General features: G+C 39.5%; 1 long non-coding RNA gene and 1 pseudogene across 1 annotated transcript; one reads left to right on the top strand and one right to left on the bottom strand.

Moving 5' to 3' along the window:
* Positions 1-1,413: 1,413 nt before the first annotated feature.
* On the bottom strand, positions 1,414-3,595 carry LOC128571259 (dnaJ homolog subfamily B member 14-like; annotated as a pseudogene).
* A 23-nt stretch (positions 3,596-3,618) lies between these two features.
* On the top strand, positions 3,619-17,425 carry LOC128571271 (uncharacterized). Its single transcript, XR_008375720.1, has 4 exons — positions 3,619-3,843; positions 14,735-14,871; positions 15,659-15,796; positions 16,254-17,425. It is a non-coding gene; the product is annotated as an uncharacterized LOC128571271 (long non-coding RNA).
* Positions 17,426-20,826: the final 3,401 nt, after the last annotated feature.

Genomic DNA, 20,826 nt, shown 5'->3' with positions numbered 1-20,826 from the left:
CAGGAATTTCTACTGATTCACCTGGAAAAGGGGTTCCAAGGGAGCATTTTTTTTTTCCAAGGGAGCATTTTTAAGAGATCATTTCAGCAGTTTTATTCAACAGATGGCATAAATTAACTAAATTCAGAGAAAACTCTTTAAACAGAAGGAAAAAGCCACTACCTAGCATTTTCTTTCTACCAAAAATCCACCAAAGATATGTTCATGTTCCATTAACTGAGTATGAAGTAAAATCATTAAAATATTACAATTGTTAAACACAGAAGACAAGAAATCCAACCTTTTACATCTCATACATACGCAAAAAAAACTTCAATTGTTTTTTCTAGTTCCTATAGAATTAATAAAATTATTCAATGATGAATAGATTTTTAACTCAGAATTTTTAAGGACGACTTGCTTTAAATCACTCTTCTACCTGCTGCTGTACTTCTGGTTACTGTTGCATGTGGCCAAGCAGATCCTGCTCTGATCCCGTAAGTGTACTGTAATCTACCTGTATGTTTGAAAGTTGACATAGTGTTAAAGGCACAAAGTTGTATTTTAGTAATAATTCTTATTACTTACTTGTTAAATCCATTTACTTTTGGATCCTGCTTAAATGATGACTAACAAACTGCAATTTCCGTGGGGAGAAAAATAGGTGGTCCTCTATACAGAATACATTTCAGCAGCCTTCAAAGAAATATACATGAACATTTGGGAGCCTTTTAATTACTGAAGTTGCAAATGGCATAACTGCATTACTGTTGAAGACCCTTTTAATTTAATATGTATAGCCATTCCCTCATTTTTCTCTTAAAATTTACCAGGATAGCTTTTCATTTCTATGTATGTATATGTAATTCATAAAACTAAATAGTAAACTGATACTCTACACCAGTTCATTTATCTCAATATATATTTTGGAATATAATGGCAATAATAAAAATATCAATTCCCTCTAAGCTGATAATGCTATAAGATTTTATATAAAATTAAACAGTTCTTTTATTTTTGAAAAAGTTTCATGGTTTAAACTCCATGTATTTGACACTTTGACAAGAAAAATATAATTGTGTCATGTAAAATTTATTCCATCAATTTAAACTAAGCTCATGAAGCTAAACATTAAAGAATTTAAATAAAAGGAAATAATCTCTATGTACACAAAATGAACATTCCATAAATATTTACAAGACAAAAAAAAAATCACTAAAACTGGAAATTGCTACAGGTGTGACAATCTTCTCTGCAGACATTTTTTTTTTAAGTTTTTTTATTTTAATGAAGTCCAATTTACTTAAGGCTTTTTGCGTCATATTTAAGAAATCTTTACCAAACCCAAACCCAATTCATTATTATTTTCCTATAAGTTTTTTTTTTTTTTTTTTTTTGTAGAGACAGAGTCTCACTTTATGGCCCTCGGTAGAGTGCTGTGGCCTCACACAGCTCACAGCAACCTCCAACTCCTGGGCTTAAGCGATTCTCTTGCCTCAGCCTCCCGAGTAGCTGGGACTACAGGCGCCCGCCACAACACCCGGCTATCTGCAGACATTTTTATTTAGGAATCATATAAGCTTTGAAAATGAAAATAATTGCAGAAGCATAACTAAAATATTAATTTTAGTTTTCAATTCTTACTATTTAAAGGAGCCAGTGGGTCATAAACCATCCAAGATTCGGGAACTAACAGCTCAGATTAATTTTTCATATCAAATCTTTTTCTTCATCTCTCATGATGATACTGAACTTACAGGAAAAACAAAAAAGGTATACATAAAAATTCCAGTTCATTCTCCTTGATAAAGACTGGTCAGCCACTCTAATTCCTTACAGTTGTCCATGCTCAAGGCGTCCTCCTTCCTTCAGAGAAGATCATCATGGTACACTTTTGCTGCATGCTGCGTATCTTGTTTTTTGTTGTCTTTCTTTCAAGCAATTATTTCAAATATTAGTCACATAATCTTCTACTACACTCTTTTCAACCTCCTTTTTTATCTTAACAATTTTATTTTTGTTCTTTAAATTTATTTGCCATGTTCTTTACTTCTATGTCATGTCTCCATTGCTATCTATTCCCCTAATTGAAAGGGAATGTATCAATATGTTTTTATTATTATTAAATCATAGCTGTGTACATTAATGAAATCATGGGGTAACATGTGCTGGTTTTATATACAATTTAAATATTTACAACACACTGGTTAAGATAGCCTTCCTGGCATTTTCTTAATTATTATATTAAGACATTTATATTCTACATATAGTAAATTTCACATGTAGCCTTGTAACATGCACCATAGGTGTGGTCCCACCAATAACCCTCCCTCCACGCCATCCTCCATCCTTCCCTCCCCTCCCTTTCCCTTTTCCCCTTTCCCCATATTCTTAGGCTATAATTGGATTATAGCTTTCATATGAAAGCTATAAATTAGTTTCATAGTAGGGATGAGTATATGGATACTTGTGCAATTGGATACTTTTTCTTCCATTCTTGAGACACTTAGCTAAGAAGAATATATTCCAGCTCCATCCATCTAAACATGAAAGAGGTAAATTCTCCATCTTTCTTTAAGGCTGCATAATATCCCATGGTGTACCTTCTGTAATAACATTCCTTTATATTCATTTTTAAAGTCCTTGTTGACATAGTAAACAACACCCCAATTTTCTCTCTGCATTTTAATGGTTTGCCCTGATCCAGATCTGGGATATAATGGGCATCAGCTGGATAAACATAGAAAACCCTCCACCTCTTCTTTCTTCCTCTCTTTCATGGCCACTATGTTGATATTGATGTTGTTAATGGCTGTAACCACCCTGTCCATTTGATAATGAATGTACACTACCTGAAAGAAATCCACCAGCAAAAAATATATTAAACAAGTCCTCTGGAGTTCTATCAGCTTGACAACCTCTATGGAAATTAAATCTCCCATGGTTTGGGTGATTCTAAGCTTGTTCTTCATTGCCTGTGAAGTCCTATTGTTTTCGTTGTTCTGGATTGCTTAAAACAGCATAAGAGTTTCCAATCTTTTTAAAAGCATCTGTTGCTCCATGTGTATGGTTTTTTTCTGGATGAAACTTCAAAGCAAGCTTTCTATAAGCTTTTTTTCTACCAGCATCTTCATAAGGCCAAGAACTTCATAGTAATTTTTACAATTGTTTATGCTGAGAACTCCATCTATTTGGTCTTTGGTATAGCCTTTTCCACCTTCACCACTACCAGATGTGCTGTCCTTCGTGCAATTAGGCTTGCTTTGATCACCACTTCCCCATGGTTTTCGGCAAGGAGCGCTATTTCCAGCTGTGCTTCCATTTTTCATAACTATTTCCAACAGTGCGAGTGGTCGAGGGCAGTGGGTGGAGCTTCTCGGCTTCGAAGCGCCGGGCCTTCTCGCGGTGCCCAGGTTCGTGGCCTCCCGGGAGATCTAGACACATTTCTCTGCCTCATCCGGGTTCCCCTCCATGGCCTGCGGCTTCTTCCGTTTCCTCCGGTAGCGGCTACGAGGGGCAGAAGCCGTCCCGCGGAGAGGAAAGGCCGCCCGGCTGGGGCGTGCGGCGGCGAGCGAGGAGGAGCGCAGGGGACCGCGGGGCGGCTCCGCCTCCTCACGTGGCCTCCCCGCCGGGCGCCAGCCGCTTCCCGCCCTGCCGGGACCGCGCTCCCAGGCCGGCGTCCGAGCCCACCTGGCGTTCCTTCCCCGGGGACCCCAGCCCGAGAGGTGACGGTGGCGGTCCGGCTGCCGGTCGCGGGAAGATTTTGGTGGAGCCCGGGCCCCAGACCTTCGGGCACGACTCGTGGACAGGACCGGGCAGAGCCCTGCCCTAACTTTTAGCCTGGATAAGACTATGCTGGAGAGTGTAAGTTATCTTTTTTCATTTTTTTAATTTTCAAACTTTGTTTCTGCAAAGTCAATCAACAAGTTTTGGAAGGAAAAAGTGTAAAAGTTATTCTTGCATATTTGGGGAGAGTGGTTTTCTTAACAGGAATAAACTTCACACAAGTCAGAGCTACAAGGGCCTCTGTGAATATAAATAAGTTTTCTGTGAAAGACATACTGATTACAGGTTAGATAAGTAGGCAGTTGGTCCTTTCACCCACAATAAAGAAGTTCCCCATGAAAGGCACATTGTAAATGCCCCTGACTTAATCCCTCATAGCTGTAGCCAGGCAGGGCTAGAGCTTGTAGCCAATCTCCTGAGAGTCACAAGGCTAAAGAAGAGAAGATTATAAAAGTTGTAAAATGAAGTGGGATAAAACATAAGGCCATCAGTACAAATTTATTTACATGCGTGTACTCACCCAGAATCCGGGAGTTATTATGTAAGGTCAAGTGCTCCAGAGAACCAACAATAGTCAGTTAGACCTGCTGACTGAAACCTGGATTTAGTGGTGGCCCCTGTAAATGAGTTCAAATTATTAGAACTCCTTTGGTATTCTGTGACCAAAGGAGACCAAAGACAAATGGAAATATTATAAGAACTTATGTGTATATTCTCCACTCCCCTTTAACCCTAACCCGCAGCCTAGGAGAGCCTGAGCAAAGCACCCTGTAGTCAACACATCAAGACTTTATGATTATCCTTCAAAAATTTCATGGTGTCCATGTCTGTAGGCCAGAGACAGTGGGGTGGTTGTAACACAAGAATAACTAACAGAACCGGAATTTGGTGACCAATTTGGTTTTTTTCTGGGAATTAGTGTGTTTTACAAAAATCAATCAATTTACCATATTACCAAAATAAAGGAGAAAATCTAATTGTCTCAATGCAGGTAGAAAAGACCCTTGATAAAATTAAGTAATCAGTCATGACCAAAATGCTCAGCAAATTACAAAAAAAAAGAGGAAACTTTCTTAATTGATAAACAGTATCTACAAAAATCCTTCAGCTAATTCATTATTAAAACACCTTCTTCCGGGGGTCAGAAAGAGAAACACCACTTCAATTTGACCTTTTTCTTCACATTTCCAGAAGGGACAAAAAATAAGTTAGAGGTGGGGGAAAGGAAAAGCAGAGAGAGGGAAGGAGGGAGGCGGCTGGGGTCTTGGTGTGTGCCACACCTTTTGGGCGCAAGAGATGATTGTGAGAGGGACTTTACCTAACAAATGCAATCAGTGTAAACTGGTTTCTTGTACCCTCAATGAATCCTCAACATTAAATAAAAAGAAAAAGAAGTTAGCAGTATTAATATTGGAAAAGGAAAGAATAATTGAAAGTGTTATTAATCACAAAGGACATAATTGTGTACCCTGAGGAATCTGCAAGCAAAGTACAAGAATTAATAAGTGAATCTGAAAAACTTGTCTGTCTATATGTAGAATAGTTAAAAATTGTATTTCTAGTTATCAATTATAAACACTTTAAAAATGAAATAAAAGAAACAAAACTAGCATAAAAATTATTAGAACTCCCTAATAAACATAAAATAAATCAAATATTTTGGTTAGATCTAACAAAAGATATAAAGATTTTTCATACTGAAAACTAAAAAAGGAAAAATGCAGAGAGAAATTTAAGACTCTAAAGAACGGAGAGATATAGGGTATTTATAAATTGAGTAAACATACTGAAAATTGTTACAATGTCATTTATTGCTCGATTGAACTATGGAGTCAATGAAATCCAATCAAAAGCTCAATCTTTGAGGGGAAGAGCAGAGTTGGTAAACTCATACTACCAGATTTGAATAATTAAAGTTAAGATTCTTCAAGTAGTGTGGTATTAATTCAAACAGTGTAGTATGAATTAAAGCGATATGGACTAATGGAACAGGAGTCCAGAATTCAGTCCCATCTCCACTCAATGTGTTGATTTCATGATAAAACTTTCATGACAATTCAGTTGAGGAAAAAAAGTAAAATAATTGAACATCTGAGGGTAAAATACAACATCTTTTTCTAACATTGTACTGAACACACACACACACACAAACTAAGATGGATCATAGAGCTAAATATAAAAGGTAAAATATAATACTTCCCAAAAAAATCATAAGATACTATCTTCATGACCTTGAGGTATATGAAGATACTCATCTCCGTCACTCTGGGATTGGCCGCTGGTGTCTTATTTAGTTCATTTGGAGAGATCGTGTTTTCTTGGATGTTCTAGATACTTGTGGATGTCTGTTGGTATCTGGGTTTTGAAGAGTTAGGTATTCTAATCTTTGCAGTCTGGGCATTTGTACCCATTCTTTGGTACCCATGGTTTTTGGTAGGCAGAGGGATTTGAGTGTTGCGATCTAAGTCTTTGGTCAGTGCAGCCACGTCAGCACCAGTGAGCGCACTAAGACTAGTAACACCATGACTCCTACCGCCTACTGGTGGTACCACCTTGGTGGACCTCGGTAAGGCAGGGAGAATTCCATGGATTACCATCTCACTCTCTTCCTTCACTTTCCACAAAATAAGAGTCTCATTCTCCCTGCTGGGTGCCAGGAGTTGGGGGAGCGATGATGCAAGCCCTTCCCACAGCCATCACTGCACTAGTCACACCAGACTATGTAGCCTGGCTACTGCTGGTGTTTGTTCAAGGCCCAAGTGCTCTTTCATCAGCAGGTAGTGAATCCTGCCAGGGCTTCACTTCAGGGAAGCATGTTCCTTTCTGGTCCAGGGTTATGTCGACAAATGTCATCTAGGAGCTAAGGCCTGCAACCAGGGATTTCAGGCATCTGTGTGGTACTTTATTTTATAGTGTGACAAAGTTCCCTGTACTCTTTCCTTTCCTTTTCCAAAGTGGAAAAGCTCTCCCTGAGCTGCAGTTCCTGGAGTTGAGGTAGGGGTGATGTGAGCACTCCCTTGGCCACCACAGCTGGTTTTCCAGCTATGCACACCCCAGGTCCACTGGATCGAAGCTCAGAACAGCACAAAGACTTGCCTAAGGTCCACAGTCCTTGTGGCCTGAGTATCTTTTCCGTTTTTTCCTGGCCTTAGGCCACTTTCTTGAGCTGGTGATGGAGCTAGCTGGAGCTCAGGTTCCCACCACAGGGGTGAAAGATTCCCTTATGGGGCTGGTCTGAATGCTCCCTTCATGGGTGCCAGCAGAATTCTGCCCTGTGTTGTTTCAGTGTGACAGGGTGGCCCTGAGTTCCAATACGAAGTCCTACAGTCCTCTGTCCTCCTTTCTCCAAGCACATAGATTCTCTCACCACACAGTGCTGGCCTGACACCTCTGGAGGTAGGGGAGGTGTTGTGAGGTTTCGTGGCCTGAGAAAACCATGTTTGTTTGTTTGTTTTGTTGTTGTTGTTTGTTTTTTTTTTCCTTCTGGAAAAAATAAGACCACCCAAAAAGTAAGAGACCCCAATGTTTCATTTTTCTTACCTTCTTAAGTCACTCTTTACATGTTATGATGGTAAAAATAGGTACTGTGATTGCTTGTCTGATGTTTGGTTCTTATAAGGGTGTTTGTCCCTGTGCATAGTTGTTCAATTTGGTATTCTTGCAGAGGGACAATCCCTGGAGGGTTCTATTTGACCATCTTGCTCCACCTCTCAACTATGCCAAGATTTTTACACAAGCCATACCAACACAAACACACACAATAACCAATTGTAGACTGTAGCTTATCCAAATTCAGAACTTTATTCAACAAAATCCATTATAAGGAGAGTTAAAAGACAAGCCACAAAATGAGAGGTGATCATGGGGATACATCTAAAAAACAAGGACCTCTTCTCCTATTATACTTGTATACTGATATAAATAGATATACAACTATATCTATTCACATCTATGATGTAAATAAACTGCAAATTTTATTTCATGTTTCATTATTAGAATTTGTTTTCATTTAGGGTATTATAAGGGAATTTGCTACGAAAGCTTTTACATGTCTTTTGGTAATCACTGCCCTCAATTCTCTTGGGTATACAGCTAGGACTAGAAATGCTCTGTTAGAGGGTACAGGGATACTGCCCAACAATTTTCCAAAATGGTTGTACTAACATAAATTCCCACCAGCAGTGTATGAGATTTCCACTTACTCTGCGTTCTTGTTAAAACTTAGTATTGTCAGTGTTTTCATTTTAGCTATCTGAGCAGTATGTAGTGGTACTCAGTGTAGTTTTAATTTGCTGTTTCCTGATGAATAATAAGGTTGAGCATCTTATCTTTGCATAATCTTGTTGATTATTTGGATCTCATCTTTTATGATGCATTATTGAAATCTTTTTCCCATTTTAAAATCAGTTGTTTACTCTGGAAAATGACTCTCAGTTTTAATTTTCTCCAGCTTTATTGATGTATACTTGATAAATAAAAATTGTATGTATTTAGGGTATATAACTTGGTATTTTGATATATGTCATCATTGTGGAAGTATCACCCCAATCCAGTTAATTAGCATGTCCATTCATGTGGTTAGCATTTTCATTTCCACCTTTGTGTGTGTGCATATGTTTGTAATATATACAAAATTGTATTTTTAATATAATTTTGTATTCTGTGTTTTAGTTAATACACTTAAAAATTTAAATATTCTCATTATCTCATTGAATATAATATTCCAGGCCAGGAACACCTGGTTCATTCCCCTAATCCCTTGGGAGGCTGAGGCAGGAGGATTGCTTGAGACCAGGACTTTAAAACAAGCCAAAGCTACAGAGCAAGACCCCGTATCTACAGAGGTGATGCATGCTTGTAATCCCAGATAGTTCAGAGGTCAAAACAGGAGGATCTCTTGAACCCAGGATTCTGAGGTTATACTGAGCTCTGATTGTACCACTTCACTCCAGCCTGGGTGAGTGACTCTGTCTATAAAAACAACAAAATGTATAATACTCCATGACATTAGTATAGTAAACTGTAAAATAATTCCACAATTGTTGAAAATTTAGGTTTTATCTCCGCTTTTTGATTTTAAGAATAGCCAACTAATGCACATCCCTGAGACAGTGTAATGCCATTGTGAAGAAGGAACGTGATGTGTGTGAGCATTTATGCCCCACAGTATCTGATTTGTTCCAGAGATCACTTGGCAATTACAGATGCTGGGGGTAGGAAAACCTCTTCTCTGCATTTGCTTAGCTCTTGAACAATGTGGGACTTACTGCTTAACCTGCATTATGAGGTCAAGAGCAGAGATCCCAATGTTTCTCCTAGTTTCCAGAAGGAAATATTTCTGAAATGAAAACTTGATTGAGGATTCATAGCAAAGGGAGGAGAGAGTTGAAGCTGTTGGAAGTGAAGGGCTGCAGAGTTAAAGACAGACTTGAGAAGTTCGGAGACAGTTCAGAGGACAGCTGTCATGTGATAAAGAGTTTATAAAGAAGGTATAGGAAAAAGGTGGAGGAGTATTGGGCTTATATACACCTGACATGAAGCGCCTGAATAAAGTCTGGCATGCTAGTTGAAATTTTAGCATTTGCAGGGGTGATTATATAGAATATATCTTCTCAAGCTTTGTGTGTGTGCCAAGGAATTTAGGAAAGGTCACGTTCACATGGCCCATGGAAGACTCAGGTGAGACTGCTCAAGACCAGATTTTGTCAGAAGGCCTTGATACTCCTAGGTCCTTTCTTGCCACCATGGGCTGAGGGAGTCCATAGTGTATCACACTGTGCCCATGGCTTGGGGAAATCACAGACCTTTTCTGAAATTCATATAGAGGGGTGGGACTATCTGTCATTTAGATAGGATTAGAAAAAAAATTATGGGGTGGCACCTGTGGCTCAAAGGGGTAGGGCGCCAGTCCCATATGCTGGAGGTGGCGGGTTCAAGCCCAGCCCTACCTGAAAATCACAATAAAAATAAATAAATAAATAAATATAAAAATAAAAAAGAAAGTATGATCAATATAATGAAGGGAAGATTGAAGTAAAGAGGGAAATATATATATATATATATATATTTTGTTTTGTTTTGTTTTTGTACAGAGTCTCACTCTGTTACCCTCTGTAGAGTGCCATATCATCACAGCTTACAGCAACCTCAAACTTTTGGGCTTAAGCTATTCTCTTGCCTCAGCTTCCCAAGTAGCTGGGACTACAGGCGCCCGCCACAATGCCCATTTCTTGATGCATATGTCAAAATATCAAGTTATATACCCTAAATACATAGAATTTGTACTTATCAAGTATACATCAGTGAAGCTGGAGAAAATTCAAACTGAGAGACATTTTCCAAAATAAACAACGGATTTTAAAATGGGCAAAAGATTTAAATAAATGCGTCATAAAAGATGAGATCCAAATAATCAACAAGATTGTGCAAAGATAAGATGCCCATCCCCACTGCTCATCAGGAAACAGCAAATTGAAACTACAATGGGTACCACTGTATGCTACTCATATAGAAAAATGAAAATACTGACAATATCAAGTGTTGACAAGAAGACAGAGTAACTGGAAATCCTGTACTTTGTTGATGGGAATTTATGTTGGTACAAGTGTTTTGGAAAATTGTTGGGCAGTCTCAGCTTTTGCAGTACTAGCTGTATACCAAAGAGAATTGAGTGCAGTGACTACCAAAAGACATGTAAAAAATGTTCATAGCAACTTGACTCATAACACCCCAAGCCAAAAACTATCCTAATAATGAAGAATGAGAACAGAATTTGCAGTTTATTTGCATCACAGATATGAATAGATATGGGTAGATGTACTTTTATATATGTTCATCTCAGTATGCAAGTATAATAGGAGATGAGGTCCTTGGTTTTGGATGTATCCTGATGATCACCTCTCATTTTGTGGCTCGTCCTTTAACTCTCTTTATCATGAATTCTGTTGAATAAAGTTCTCAAATTTGATAAGTTACAATCTATTATTTGTTATTGTGTGTGTGTGTGTGTGTGTGTGTCCAGGTGTGTTCTGTATAAAAATCTTTGCGTAGTTGAGAGGTGGAACAATTTGGCCAGATAGAACCCTCCAGGGATTGTCCCCCTGCAGGACCACGAAACTGAAACACTATGCACACAGACGTCAGACAAGCAATCAGTACCTAGTTTTATCACCATAACATAGAAGGAGTCACCGAAGAAGGTAGGAAAGGTGGTCCTGTCTACCCTAGCCACACAGCATCACAACCCTCCACTATCCCCCAACAGTATCAGGCCAGTCCTGAGTAGGGAGAGAATCTATGTGCTTGGGGAAAGGGGGGCACAGGACTGTGGGACTTCACATTGGAACTCAGGGCCACCCTATCACAGGGGAACACAACACAGGGCAGAATTCTGCTTGTACCCAGGAAGGGAGCATTCACACCAGCCCCAGAAGGGAAACTTTCATCCCAGCATTAGGAACCTGGGTTATAGTTAGCTCCACCATGAGCTCATTAAAGGGGCCTGAGGCCAGGAATAAATGTTAAAGGTAGTCAGGCCAGAAGGACTATGGTCCTTGGGCAGGTCTTGGTGCTGCTCTAGACTTAGATGAACTTGGGGAGCTCATAGCTGGAACCCCAAATGTGGTGGCCAAGGGAGTGCTCGCATCACTGCTCCCCCAATTCTAAGGTAGTGCAGCTCAGGGAGAAGCTCCTTCCCCTTGGGAAAAGGAAAGGGATGAGTACAGGGAACTTTGTCACACATCTTGTATACCAGCTCAGCCATGGTAAAATAAAATACCACACAGATGGCAGACCATATCTCCTATATGACGTTACTAGACTTAACCCTGGACCACAAGGGAACATGCTTCCCTGAAGGGAGGGATCCACCCCTGGCAGGATTAACCACCTGCTGAGTAAAGAGCACTGGGGCCTTGAATAAACACCAACAGTGGCCAGGCTACATAGTCTGGTGTGACCAGAGCAATCCCAGCAGTGGTGGCTGTGGGAAGGGCTTGCATCATCACTCCCCCAACTCCAGGCAGCCCAGCATGGAGAATGAGAGTCCTTCCATTTGGGGGAAAGTGAAGGAAAAGAGTGAGATGGTCATCTAGGGAATTCTCGCTAACCTTACCCAGGCCCACCAATGCTGTACTATCAAGAGGCTGCAGGAGTTTGGCGTTTCTGTGCTTGAGCACCCCCTAGTTTTGGCATGGCTGCACTGACCAAAGACAGATCACAACACTCAATTCCGTCTGAATACCAAAAACGATGTGTACAAATATGCCCAGACTGCAAACATTAGAATAAGGACCAAACTCTTGAATGCCCAGACAACAATAAGCATCCACAAGCATCAAGAACATCCAGGAAAACATGATGACCTCATCAAATGAATTAAATAAGGCGCCACTGACCAACCCCAGAGTGATGGAGATGAATATCTTGCTATACCTCAAGGCCATGAAGATATTCTCTTGTGATTTTGTTTAGAAGTATTGTACTTTACCTTTTATATTTAGCCCTATTATCCGTCTTAGATATTCTGTGTGTTTGCTGCAATGTTAGAACAAGTTGTTCTTTTTCTCCCTACAGATATTCTGTTATTTGACTTTTTTTTCCTCCACTAAATTATCATGAAAGTTTTGTTGTTAAATTAACATACTGAGTAGAGTGTGGACTGCCTTCTGGACCCTCGTTCTATTTGTGCACACTGCTTTAATTAATACTACACTGTCTAAATTAATACAACATCACTGTAATTTAAAAAATATTACTTTAATTCTGAAAATCTGATATTATCACTTTACCATCTGTGTTCTTCCCTTCAAAGATTGAGCTTTTGACTCCACAGTTCAATTTAGTAATAAAAGACATTAAAAGTTTTTCAGTATATTTACTCAATTTATAAATTCCTGTTATCTCTCCATTCATTTAGAGTATCACATTTATCTGAGCATTTTTCTTTTGGTTTTCAGTATGAAAAATTTTTGTATCTTTTGTTAGATCTTACCTAAATGTTTGCTGTTTTATGCTATTTTTTTCTTTTCTTTCATTTTTAAAGTGTTTATAATAGATCTATAAGAATATAATTTTGTATTTTTTACTTATATACAATTTTTTCAGATTCACTTATTCTAGTAGATTGCTTGCAGAACGCTTAGGGTGGACAATTATTTCTTTTTTAATTTATTATTTATTCATTCATTGTTTTTATTGTTAAATCATAGCTATGTACATTAGTGAAATCAAGGGATACAATGTGCTAGTTTCATATACAATCTGAAATAATCTTATCGAACTGTTCAACATAGCCTTCATGGCATTTTCTTAGTTGTTGTATGTAGACATTTGTATTCTGCATTTAGTTAGTTTCACCTGTACCCATTCTAAGATGCACTGTAGGTGTGACCCCACCCATTACCCTTTTTCCACCCTCACCTCACCCCTCGCTTCCTCTCCCTTGGACCTTTCCCCATATTATTGTACTATATTTGGGTTATAGCCTTTATGTGAAAGCTATAAATTAGCTTCATAGTAGGGCTGAGTACATTGGATACTTTTTCTTCCATTCCTGAGATACTTTGCTAAGAAGAATATGTTCCAGCTCCATCCATGTAAACATAAAAGAGGTCAGTCTCCATCTTTTTTTTAAGGCTGCATAATATTCCATGGTATACATTTACCACAATTTGCTAGTCCATTCATGGGTCGATGGGCCCTTGGGCTTCTTCCATGACTTAGCAGTTATGAATTGGGCTGCAATAAACATTCTGGCACAGATGTCTTTGGTTTCCTGGGCATATACCTAGTAAAGGAATTATAGGATCGAATGGCAGGTCTATTTTTATATCACTAAGTATTCTCCAAACATCTTGCTAAAAGGAACGTATTAGTGTGCATTCCCACCACCAGTCTAGAAGTGTGCCCTTTTCTCCACATCCACGCCAATATCTGTGGTTTTGGGATTTCGTTATGTGGTCTACTTACTTGGGTTAGGTGATGTCTCAAAGTAGTTTTGATTTGCATTGCTCTGATGATTAAGGATGATGAGCTGGGTGAATATTTTTTGATGAGGCAACTGAAGCAGTATCAAAAATACTTTACTGGGACCTGATCAAACTAAAAAGCTTCTGCACAGCCAAGAACATAATAAGTAAACAAGCAGACAGCCCTCAGAATGGGAGAAAATATTTGCAGGTTACACCTCCAATAAAGGTATAATAACCAGAGTCCACGGAGAACTCAAATGTATTAGCAAGAAAAGAACAAGTGATCCCCTCTCAGGGTGGGGAAAGGAGTTGAAGAGCAACTTCTCTAAAAAAGACAGATGCACCATCTACAAACAGATGAAAGAAAGGGTACACACTTTATGATTAATAACACTTTCAATTATTCATTTCATTTCTAATATTAATAACTTTAACTTATTTTTGTTGTCTTCTGGAAGTGTGCAGAAAAAGTTCAAATAGAAGTGTTTTTTAATTTGACCCCAGGAAGAAAGTGTTCCATGTTTTACCATTAAGTATGATTTGGCTAAAGGATTTTTATAGATAGTCTTTATCAGATTAAGACAATTGCTTCTATTTTCTAGTTTGATGAGCATTTTTGTCATGAATGATTACTTAATTTTAGCCAGTGTCTTTTCTACCACTTTAATTCTTTTTCTCCTTTATAATTTGGTGACTTGACTGATTTTCAAATATCAAACTCATTCAAGAAAAAACCCACATTGGTCACCAAATTCTGTTTCGATTATTTCTTACTGTGTTACAACCACCCCACGTTCTCAGGACTACAGAGGATGTAAGTTTTCTTCTTACATGATGTAAGTTTTCAAGTATAATCGTAAAGTCTTTCTTGATGCTTTGACTGCAGGGTGCTTTGCTGAGGCTATCCTAGGCTGTGGGTCATGTTTAAGGGGATTGGACAAAATGCACATAAGTTACATATAATATTTACATTTCTTGTTGGTCTCCTTTGGTCACAGAATACAAGAGGAATTCTAATACTTCAAACTCAATTAAAGGGGGCCACCACTGAGTCTCAATCTCAATCAGCAGTTCTAAATGACTGTTGGTGTTTCTTCCCAACACTTGAGCTTACATAATGAATTCCAGATTCTGGGTGAGTACACCAATGTAAATGAACTTGCACTCATGGCTTATATTTTATCCCACTTGGCCTTACAACCTTTTTTTTTTTTTTTTTATTAAATCATAACTGTATACAATGATATGATTATGGGGCATCATACACTCACTTCATAAGCCATGTGACACATTTTTATCACAGTGGTTAACATAGCCTTTCCGGCGTTATCTCAGTTACTGTGCCAAAACATTTACATTCTACATTTACCAAGTTTCGCAAATACCCCTGTAATATGCACCACAGGTGTGATCCCTCCGATTCCCCTCCCTCTACCCCCCCTTCCCACTTCCCCCTATTGTTAAGTTGTAGCTGGGTTATAGTTTTCATGTGAGAGTCCCAAATTAGTTTCATAGTAGGGCTGTGTACATTGGGTATTTTTTCTTCCATTCTTGGGATACTTTACTAAGAAGAATATGTTCCAGCTCCATCCATGTAAACATGAAAGAGGTAAAGTCTCCATCTTTCTTTAAGGCTGCATAGTATTCCATGGTATACATATACATGATATGATTGTGTATCTGGAAAACACTAGGGACTCTACTACAAAACTCCTAGAAGTGATCAAGGAATACAGCAGTGTCTCAGGTTACAAAATCAACATTCATAAATCGGTAGCCTTTATATACACCAACAACAGTGAAATTGAAAAAGCAGTTAAGGACTCTATCCCATTCACAGTAGTGCCAAAGAAGATGAAATATTTGGGAATTTACCTAACAACCTTTTGGTTCCTTCTATAATTTGGTCTTGTGTCTCTCAGGAGAGTGGCTACAAGCTCTAGCCCTGCCTTGCCCTGGATGCAGGGGATTAGGACATGCATGTTTGACAATGTGACTTTCATGGGAACTTCTTTACCTTGGTGAAAAGACCAATGCCTACTTATCTGACCTGTGACCAGGTATGGCTCTCGCAGGAAACTTATTTATACTGGCAGATGCTCTTGTGGCTCTTGTCTGACTAGTATTAAGTTTATTCCTGTTAAGATGACCACTCCCTAGGAGAGCCTTGTCCAGGATAAAATTTCAGGCAAGTATATCATCCAAGTGAGACACAGAGCAGGCAACACACACAATATGAAAAATATGAAATGACTGAAGTTGATGACTTATAGGCCCAGGAAGGAAGAGGGGAACCAGTTAGGGCCAATGGGATGGTCACAGGGAAAGTGTGCAGAGCTAGCAGGTGGTGAGCAGGAGAGAGATGGCCTTTGGGCTCAGGCCTTTATTGGTGTTCATGGCATTACCCAAGCAGGTTTCCCATGGGGAGCTCTAACAGATGGGCTTACAGCAGGAAGGTGCACATCCCATGAGGGTCACACCATGACTAAGAGATGGTCACTGTGCACATCTGCACAGGCCATATGGAATTTTGGGTGACTGGATTGAGTCAGGTCGATGGAGTCAACATGTCCCAGAGGGAGGTGATGACCACCAAAGGATTGTATAAAACAGATATCTGCACCAACCACGCTGAATAACTGGGAAGAGGTGGAGAACAGAAACAGTGTCCAGAGTAAGTGTGTGCTTCTTCCGGTATGAGAAGATACAGCCTATATTCACAATGGATGCTGAGGAACATTCAATATAAAAATCAACTACACATGCTCAGAATTCACTTCTACACATGCTCTTTGAGTCCTGCTGATGTAAATTGAAAACACCCTGTAGTTCCTTCAGTACATAAGCTCTCTTCCCCGGAAGCAGGTAGCACCCCTCCTGTGTGAGGCTGAGAACTAACTCAAGGGCCTAGACAGGCAATGAGGAGAGGTAGGGGTGGGATGTGAGAATCACCTCAGTGTGTGAGCACTTGAGACAGGTGCTGTCACTGGAACACTTTTCTTTTAACAGTGAGGGTGAGACTCCCTAACACGGCAAAGGAACTTCCGGGAATAAGGGGGCCAGGGAGACAGGGCTCCCAAAATTCTCAGCATTGAGTGTGAGCGCCCAATTTCCCATTACTCCTCTCAGCGGCCCGCATTTTCCCCTTCAGGCCTGATCTAGGCAGGAGCCCTGGCAGGATCCAGCACCAAAGTGGGGCTACGATCTAAATCCTCTGATTAGCCCCAGTACTTGTTTTTCATCCTGATCTGCTCTAGGAAGAAAAGACTGACCCTTTCAAACTGCCCTGGAGAAGTTCTTATTTTCCATGTGTGTGCTTTGCTGGTTTCAATATCTCCTTTCCCTACACTAATTTTAAGGGCATCTAGAAGAAACCTGATAATACTATGACCTTCATACCACTTGTGTTTTGACAAATACTAATTGCCGGAGCCCCCAGGATCACCCATAACTGTGCCATGACCCTCACTTTACCCTCAACCAGCACTGATGATCTTTTGAATATCACTGCATTTCAGGTATCACTCCCAGAAAAGAGAGGATTCCAGGTATATTAAATTTTAAAATAACCCAATTCCATCATTCCATTTTTGTGGGTTTAATTCCTACATCCACTCCAGACACCATTTATCACAAGAATCCTCACAGGAGTCAGAACCATCAAAAGGATATTAGAAGTAAATTTTAATAAAGGCATGTTTACATGTTTTAATGTTTACAAAGGCATGGGGGGGGGGATGGAAAGCACCAGGGATAGTGCAAAACTCTGAGCCTAGTAACAGGCAGGCCTTTGTACCCCAGGCCTGACAGAACAAGAAGAGCGGGTAGATATCAAAGCAGAGAGCTAGTCAGAGAGAGAGACAGGTGCAAGGCCCGCTGCCTGGTAGAAATGGTAACTTTTAGTTAAAGATGCAGTAGCCACAAGTTAATAATTCCTAAATAAACTTTTCGACCTCACTCTCTTTCCTTTCTCCAATCTCTGCTATAGCTCTCTGTTGACTAAACATACCACAAGGCAGAAAATAAGGCAGCCTTTTGTTGAGTCCACAGTGATAAACTTCGCACAGAACTGGGCACAGTGGAAAGCAAAGAAGAACTGATCTGGAGATGCAAAGGGAAGCTGCCCAGCTCACCCCCAGCCAGTGCTCTCTGGTGTGATCTGTTGTTTAGCTTTTTTTTTTTTTCAATTTCAAGTTAAGGTGAGGGTACAAACACCTGGGTTACAATATTTGCATTTCTCTCAAGTCCCGTCTTATAGTTTTGTCCTACACCAAGAATGTGTGCTGAGAATGATTTGATGCAGTGACTTCTACTTTCCATAAGTTCACCCAGCAGTAATTGAGTTCATAGTATAGTTAACTTACTCAAACTTTAATTTCGGTATTTATAAAGTAGAAAACAAAGCCATAACTCAAGTTCCCTTTATGGAACATAAGAATGTGTTCTTCCTTGGTTTCTTTTTCAGGCTTCCAATTCATTTTCTGTGTTGAATTATTCAAAAATGTAGGATATAGATTATGCACAATATGCAAATTATTGCCAAGAAAATTGTATTTTAAAACATATTTTAAGTATTTTTACTTAATTTTGTAAACACATGTACAGAATGGTTAATGTAGCTGGGTATAGAATATTGAATTGTGAGAATTTCCACTTAAAACTCTCATAATTCTTCAGTATATCATGGCATTGGTGTTATGTCAGAAGAAATCTCAAGCCTGTTTGGTTCTCTATTTCTTTCTCAGTAATCTATTATTCTCTGGCATTGACATTTTTATTCTGAAAATGTATTATTCCTAGCCCTAAAATAGCAAAATATCAATAGAATACATGTAGGGGTTTTTCATTAATATTCTCTAGAGCAGGCGTCCTTAAAATTTTTAAACAGGGGGCCAATTCACTGTCCCTCAGACCATCAGAGGGCCGAACTATAGTTTAAAAAAAAACACTATGAAAACATTCCTATGCACACTGTACATATCTTATTTTGAAGTAAAAAACAAAATGGGAACAAATACAATTCACACCACTTCATGTGGCCCGGGGGCCGCAGTTTGAGGACACCTGCTCTAGAGTGTGGTGAGGCTTTCCATCTGTGATGAGAGTTTTGGATTCACTGTAATATTTGATTCACTGCACTATAACATTCATGTTTTCTTTTTTCCAACTTGTTCTGTACTTCCTGTGTAAATACTATTTTCCTTAAGTTAGAGTTCCATGTACTCTCCATACTCAACGTTCTGTCTTTTTTTATACTCGTGGTCATTTTAAGCTTCCTTTAAGAAAGACTATCAAGGGCAGGGGCTGTGGCTCAAGGAGTAGGGCACTGGCCTCATATACCAGAGGTGGTGGGTTCAAACCCAGCCCCAGCCAAAAACTGCAAAAAAAAAAAAAATATATATCAGTTCTGTCCTGTATATTACTAACATATTTTTCTGGATTACCAATGCTCTCTGGACTGATTTAAATCACTTTTTCTGCCTCTTACTTTCTGCCTGCTGTTTCCACATCAATTTCACTTTCATCTAAATTTCTTTACTGTCTCCTGCTCTTAATGTCTTAAGAACATGAGAGAGACACAGGAGGAAGGGTATGTGGGCATCTCACCCAATGGGCACAGTCTGTGGTTGGATACCATACCCCCTGGTGAGGGTTTTTTTTTACATCTGGAAGCTTTCATTGCAAGTGAAAGCAATGTAATCTAAAAATTTGTAGCCTCATAGACATCTACATAATCATATTTGCATATAATAAGTGTAACTTTGGGTCTAGTAACCAGACATCTCTATAAAGAAAATTGGCTGAGAAAGGAAGATAGAAATGGAATCATAGAAGTGGTTACAAGATGGAGAAAGATTCATTGAATGACTAAAGAGGCTTCAATGTGTTTGTCAGTTAATGGGAAAGAGCTGGTGTTGAGGCAGGTATTGTGGAGAAAAAATGCTGCAGCTGAAAAAATTGATGATCAATATAGCTCAGAAGACAGAAGAAAATAAGGCTGAGAGCATATCAGGTGCAGGTGCACTTTGCTTCCGTGTCCTGCGAGAAAAAGAACAGAAAGGAGGTGGGTAACTGAAAATGATGTCCAAGGGAAAATATTGAGGAAATAGTCCCTATGGGTTTAAATTTCTCCGTGAAAGGGGAAGTGACACCCAGGTTTCAAGTAGAGTTTTAATCTAGAAATTTGTGGTGAGTTTGTGAAGAGTGGTAAAGGTTTTGATGGACTGTCATGGGTAATGGGAAAGACAGGCCCACTGAAGATAGTTGCAAGATCAAATGAAATCCAGCATCATAAATTATAGCTCCTGCATTGTGTGATTTCTCCACTATCCCTTGGCTATTCAGAAACAGTGAGTGGAAATATGGGGAGCTTGTCGTAGGGTGGAGGTTTTGCCAGAAGGGTGCTTGGCCATGGAGTTTAGACTGAGGAGGGATGAGAGTGCTAGAACTGGGCTGGCTACCCTGCACACAACACAGGTTTAGAGGCTTCAAATCACTGTCAGGTCACAGAGCTGGTAGACACAAAATGAATAAGCTGCAACAAGCAGAGTTTGGCAGTTAAACAACATTAGCACAATGTGTTACAGACAATCCCGACTTGCACCCAACCCTTTGTCTTCCTCTAACCTCAACCTCTTTTTCTCTTAGCATGATATACGTCCCCTTGACTCCCTCTTCCCAACCCACATAAACTGCTTATTGGCAATCTCCTCACAAGTAACGCTCTCTATATCTCACCTCCTACCTCCAGGAGAACATGTGCCTAACCTGTCCTAATACTGGCCACATCCAGGACCCAGTTATCATTCTGTTCCTCACTGTCCAGTGAGGACACCACACCATTAATGTCCAAGTACCTGTGTGCTTTCACGACACCTGAGCATGCCCCACATAACAGGTTCTTTAGCACCAACTACCCTGTTCTTCAGATCCTCCTTCAATCAGCACAATATCCACAGCAATAACCCCTCCGCCCCTCCCACCCAGACTCGACCACCTGTGTGATCCTCTGCTCACTGACAACGTTTTCTGAGACATGATTGAACCACCATTTTCTGTAATACATACCTATCTTTGTCCTGCTTTACAG

Source organism: Nycticebus coucang, chromosome 18 (assembly GCF_027406575.1).
Source record: "Nycticebus coucang isolate mNycCou1 chromosome 18, mNycCou1.pri, whole genome shotgun sequence".
NCBI classification, from domain to species: Eukaryota; Metazoa; Chordata; class Mammalia; order Primates; family Lorisidae; genus Nycticebus; species Nycticebus coucang.
Note: the sequence above shows the minus strand (reverse complement) of the source record. Positions and strands in the feature narration are given on the sequence as shown.